The sequence below is a fragment of the Dipodomys merriami genome, unplaced genomic scaffold (assembly GCF_024711535.1).
Source record: "Dipodomys merriami isolate MVZ:Mamm:240054 unplaced genomic scaffold, mDipMer1.0.p SCAF_194, whole genome shotgun sequence".
Classification (NCBI taxonomy): Eukaryota; Metazoa; Chordata; class Mammalia; order Rodentia; family Heteromyidae; genus Dipodomys; species Dipodomys merriami.
In genome coordinates, this window is record NW_027203315.1 from 1085669 (window position 1) to 1091475 (window position 5807).

At 41.4% G+C, this 5807-nt stretch overlaps 1 pseudogene; it reads left to right on the forward strand.

Moving 5' to 3' along the window:
• Positions 1–794: 794 nt before the first annotated feature.
• Positions 795–5064, forward strand: LOC138831373 (sentrin-specific protease 2-like; annotated as a pseudogene).
• Positions 5065–5807: the final 743 nt, after the last annotated feature.

Below are 5807 nucleotides of genomic sequence, written 5' to 3' on the forward strand. Positions count from 1 at the left end.
CTGTATTTGGATTTCAGTACTAATATCTCTTTTAATATGTGTGTGTATGTTGGTGGTGTTGGTGTGTGTATGGGATAGTATTGGTTCTTAAGATCATTGTATTTGCACTATCCTTCAGTATCCTTTAAGTTTCTCATTTAAGTATGGTAGTGTTGTAGCTCTACTGCTTGAAACACAAAATTCTGGCTTTCTGACAGTTAACTGATGGTGAATGTCTACCATTAGACATTTGTCAGTCTGGGTTGGTTTCAAATTATGATCTTCAGATCTCATTCTCTGCAGTACAGCCAGCATTCCCCAAAAGTCACTTAATCTTTCTGATCCTCAGCTCCTTTCTGTGGAAAGAGAAAAGAATTACTTTGTGGACCTTAGAATCTGGTGTGAGCTATGACTGGGTGCAGGAAGTATAAGTGTCATGTATGTGTGAGCAAAGCCTGATGCTTGCATAAAGCTGCTGATTTTTATATTGACATGAATTCCAGAAAATGGAAACAAGAGGAATTTTTTTGTCTTGTTTGTTTATTTATCCATATGTTTTTTTTTCTTTTTGGGTCCAGTCATAGGCCTGAACTCTGGGCCTGGGTGCTGTCCCTCAGCTCTTCAACTCAAGGCTAGCACTCAACCACTTGAGCCACAGCGCCACTGCTGGCTTTTTTTCTGCTTATGTGGTGCTGAGGAATTGAACTCAGAGCCTCATGCATGCAAGGCAAGGGCTCTACCACTGAGCCACCTTCCCAGCCCCGATTTATCCATATATTTGAGGGAGAGGAAGAGGACACAGAAATTGAGGGAAAATGGGGAAACAAAAGCAGCAGTGGTACCCAGTAGATATGATGTTGACAACTTGTAAGTAAGAACAGGGGGGGTAACTGGAAGAGAGCAAAGGAAGTGGTGACATTGTCCAACAAGAAATGTACACTTTACCTAACTTACAAAATGGTGACCCATTTGTACATTACCTTTACAAAAACAATTTTTAAAACTTTCCAATTCTCTTTAGAGGCTCTCAAGACTAATGCCAACCTATGGAGTGTAAAGGTCAACTTATATGATAAATACAGCCAGAATCTTGAAGAAATTTTGTAATATATATTCCATTCTAAGTACCCAGTTTTCATTAGGGGTGGAGCTGGCACTGGCCCTGAGCCTCTCTGTGCTCAAAGCTAGTACTCTAGCACTTTAGCTACAGGACCACTTCCAGCCTTTTCTATTTACGTGGTACTGAGGAATGGAATGTAGGGTTTCATGCATGCTAGTCAAGTACTCTACCACTAAGCCACATTCCCAGCCCACAAAGCTGTTTCTTTTACTTTTTGTTTTCTACCACTTGTCTGGTCATGAAATCCTTCTTAAAGCTGTGGGACAAAGGTCTGTGATATCTTGGCACCCTGTCCCTATGTAAAATCATAATCAATCTTTGAAATTAATATACTTTATTGTGAGTGTTATTGTTGTGCATGGGTTTGTCAAGCATTTGGCAAATATATTCATTTGCCAGTAGACATATTCAGAATTTTAAATTATCTGATATTTTTAATTCATAAAACTTTTATCACTGTAACCATGAATCACTTGGCACAGCAGGTATAAACAAGGTGGAGGAGTACTTTAAAATAAAACTACAAAACTGATTTTAAGATTTAGGTGCTAAGTGTGTCTAGGTGTTATTACATTTTAAAAAAGTACAATTCAAAATGGTTTTTCTTCATGGCTATAGAGTATTTTCTAAACCCATGTTATTTGAGTTCAAAGGTCTTATGAGTTATTTCAAAATACAAATTAAAGAGGAAAATCACGGAGGAGGTAAATAAATACATATATGTTAATTTTTTAAAGGGAAAATGAAAATCCTAGATGGCAGACTAGAGATAAAGCAATATCAGAGCCCTATATGCTTCAACAAGAACTAAGAAGCTTTAATTGTAAGATCAAGCCAGAAAGTGGATAACAGGCAAAGGCAAGCAGAGTCTACCGCCAACTAAGAAACATCGCAATGTGCAATGACTGAGAGGCTTGATGGTGGTGGCCAAAGCTGCCAAGGCAGCAATGGCTGCAAGAGGTCTGGGGTTTTCACCTCATGTGTGTTGGCCTCCACTGCTCCAGTCTGGTATGTAAACAGTGCTGAATAGGATTCTGGGTGCCATTTTCCATTTCTGCAACTGGTCGTTGCCCCGAGTTTGGCCCCTCCTCAAGAGGTGGCGCTCACACAACACTCTGTTTTATCCAGTGAGTACTGATGAAAATACCTGTTAAAGACCAAGATTAGATTGCTTTATTCACCAAGTGAAAAAGTTGCTGCAATGTTGGTAGCTTACTTGGATTCCCATTACAGCTGACCACAATGCCCATGGTGATTTCTGCTTGTAATGGAACATGAAATGTGGCCTCTTGAGGAGAGGTATTTTTGAACTCTTCATCTTGTGAACTGACAGGTTCTGGATCTCAGAACAACATGCTGAAAATGGGTAATAAATCTCCTAATGGAATAAGTGACTATCCAAAGATCAGTGGCAGTTACATGAGATCAGCCCTGTAGAGTCCTGCCTTCCTTTGGTTTTACTTTGAATTCAGAAGACTATGATAGAACAGCAATTGGTTGGGGCCACAGCAGGGGCAATTCAGAGAGTTGCATAACATGGAAACCTCAAGAACAGGATATAACAGATATTTCTGAAGAGGGTAGCAAGGGTGTGAGGTGTCACCATTGTTTTGGAGAGGAGGTGAGAAATCACAGAAACAGAACTGACCAAATGTTTATGAGTATTATACAGAGGCTAAATTCTAGAAATATTGGGTAAAAATGATGACTTCATTCTTGGAAATTGTTTAAAGTGCCTATGAAACATGCAAGAACACTTCTATCGTAGGCACTTGGATACATGTGATGGGAGTTTTGAGAAGTTAGTGACACCCTTTTGAATTTTCTCCATAGGTTATTTATTTATTTATTATTTATGTTTATTTTGTCAGTCATGGGGCTTGAACTCTGGGCCTGGGTGCTCTCCCTGTACTCTTCAGTTCAAGGCTAGCGCTCTACCACTTGAGCCACAGTGTTACTTCCTTCTTTTTCTGTTTCTGTGGTGCTGATGAATCAAACCCAGGGCCTCATGCATGCCAGGCAAGCACTTTAACACTGATCCACCTTCCCAGCCCTCCATGGATTATTTAAATCAAGGAAACTGATATGATCATTCAGAGAAAGATGTAAGAAGGGAAAAGAGATGGACAAAACCATCAGCATTATGGCAGGAACAAGAAGGAATAATCTCCAGCGGAGACTGTCATGCAAAGAAGAATTATGGTAGTTGTCCAGGAAGGCAAGATCAGCTAGGGTATTCAAAAAGAAGAAGGAAATAACAGGAAAGGCCATGAAACTCTTATCTCCAATAAAAAAAAAATACCAGAAAACAGGAAGTAGCACTATGGCTCAAATGGTAGAGCGTTAGCCTTGAGCTGAAGAGCTGAGGGACAGCCCTCAGGCCCAGAGTTCAAGCCCTATGTCCAACAAAAAAGAAAAGAAAAGATCTCTGTAAGACCTGAAAATGACAATAAAAGAGGGCATCCGGCTGTACGTGACCTATCAGAAGTATCAGCCTGACTCTGCCTGGAAGCAATGTCTTTTTTTTTTTTTTTTTTTGGTCGGTCGTGGGGCTTGAACTCTGGGCTTGGGCGCTGTCCCTGTGCTCTTCAGCTCAAGGTGAGCACTCTACTTCTTGAGCCATAGTGCCACTTCTGGTTTTCTAGTGGTTTATTGGAGATTAGAGTCTCATGGACTTTCCTCGAGCTGGGCGCTGGTGGCTCACGCCTGTAATCCTAGCTACTCAGGAGGCTGAGATCTGAGGATCAGGGTTCAAAGCCAGCCCGGGCAGGAAAGACTGTGAGACTCCTATCTCCAATAAAACCACCAGAAAACCGGAAGTGGCATTGTAGCTCAAGTGGTAGAGCACTCACCTTGAGCTGAAGAGCTGAGGGGCAGCGCCTAGGCCCAGAGTTCAAGCCCCATGACCGACCAAAAAAAAAAAAAAGAGTCTCATGGACTTTCCTGCCCTGGCTGGCTTTGGACCACAATCCTCACATCTCAGCCTCCTGAGAGGCTAGGATTACAGGCGTGAGCCACCAGTGCCCAGCTTGGAAGCAATGTCTTATTTAGGAGGAAAATAGTAGTAGTTGAGGCCAAGAAAAAGAATTTCTTAGACAAAGAGAAGGACAGAAGAACAGATGATCTTGAACTTATTGAAGACCTGGAAAAGAAAATCAAATGCCCTAGACCATGGCCCACAGGATGAGATCCTCAGTAGTGCTTTCAAATTGAGAATTACTGAGGGAGATATCCAAACCTTAAAAAACTTGTTCACTGATGAGGTCACTAATTTTTACATGAATCTCCTAATGGAAAGAAATAAAAGCAAGGCTATCCAGTACTTTCATGCATTCATTACTTTCTTCTATCCTGACCTAAGTCTGGGGATTACCAAGCAGTGAAACGATGGACCAAAGGGGCAAACCACTTTGAACAAAAACTTATTCTGTGTCTATTCATTAGAAGTTACATTGGATCCTGGTGGTGACAGATCTAAGATAAAAATATCTTAAGTATCTGGACTTTATGGGACAAAAGGGAAGCAAGATGGGCTGGGAAGCTGGCTCAGTGGTAGAGCGCTTGCCTTGCATGCCTGAGGCCCTGGGTTCGATTCCTCAGCACCACATAAGCAACAAAAGAAAAAAGCTGGAAGCGGCACTGTGGCTCAAGTGGTAGAGTGTTAGCTTTGAGCTGAAGAGCTGAAGGACAGTACCCAGACCCAGAGTTCAGGCCCACGACCGGACCCAAAAGGGAAGCAAGAGCTGTGAAATTTTCCATCAGTATTTACAGGATGAAAATAAGATGAAAAGAAATGTTGATCTAATTCTTTTAGAGTGGACACACTACAGTATGAAGTCACATGAGATTCTTCAACTGTTGAATGGGAGCGATTGTGGAATGTTTACTTCCAAATATTCAAATTCTATATTTCTAGGGACAAACCTATCACATTTATGCAGGAACAGATGCTTCTCTTTCAGTAGAAGACAGCAGTTGCTGTGACCGTGCGCTGCTAGGTCCTTTTGCTGCTGGTGTTTCTTTATGGGCATTTCCTCATGCATCACAGGATACAGTGTCTCTACTCCATTTCTGTTTGCCCAGGTACTGAGCCGTAAAAGTGCATGCAGGCCCTCTGCGTCCAAATCCTGACAGGGTGGAGGAACAGCTTCCAACCTCTGGAAGGCTGTGTCTGCTCAACCCATACAAGAACAAACATTGATTGATTTCTCTTTTTGGTCGGTTGTGGGGCTTGAACTCTGGGCCTTGGCACTTTCCCTCAGCTCTTCAGCTCATGGCAAGTGCTCTACCACTTGATCCACAGCGCCACTTCTGGTTTTCTGAGTAATTTATTGGAGATATGAATCTCATGGACTTTGCTGCCTGGTTTGGGTTTGAACCTCAATCCTTAGATCTCAGCCTCCTGAGTAGCTAGGATTATAGGTCTGAGCCACAGGTGCCCAGCTGATATTTTTTGTTTCTTTCAAAGAGTTATTTCCTTACAAATGTGGGAAATACAGGATTTATGCTATGAATTGTTTTGTTTTGTTTTTAGCATGTGTTTGTTCAGTTATATTCTTTTTCTCATTTATTTGCAATCATAAGACTGTGGCCATTTTCCACTGTTCTTTTATACTTAAGTTATTTGAACTATTTATTTCTGAAAGAAGTGTTAATCAGACTTCCACTCCTTGCTGAAGATTGAAAAGGAAAAAAAAAAGAGAAAATA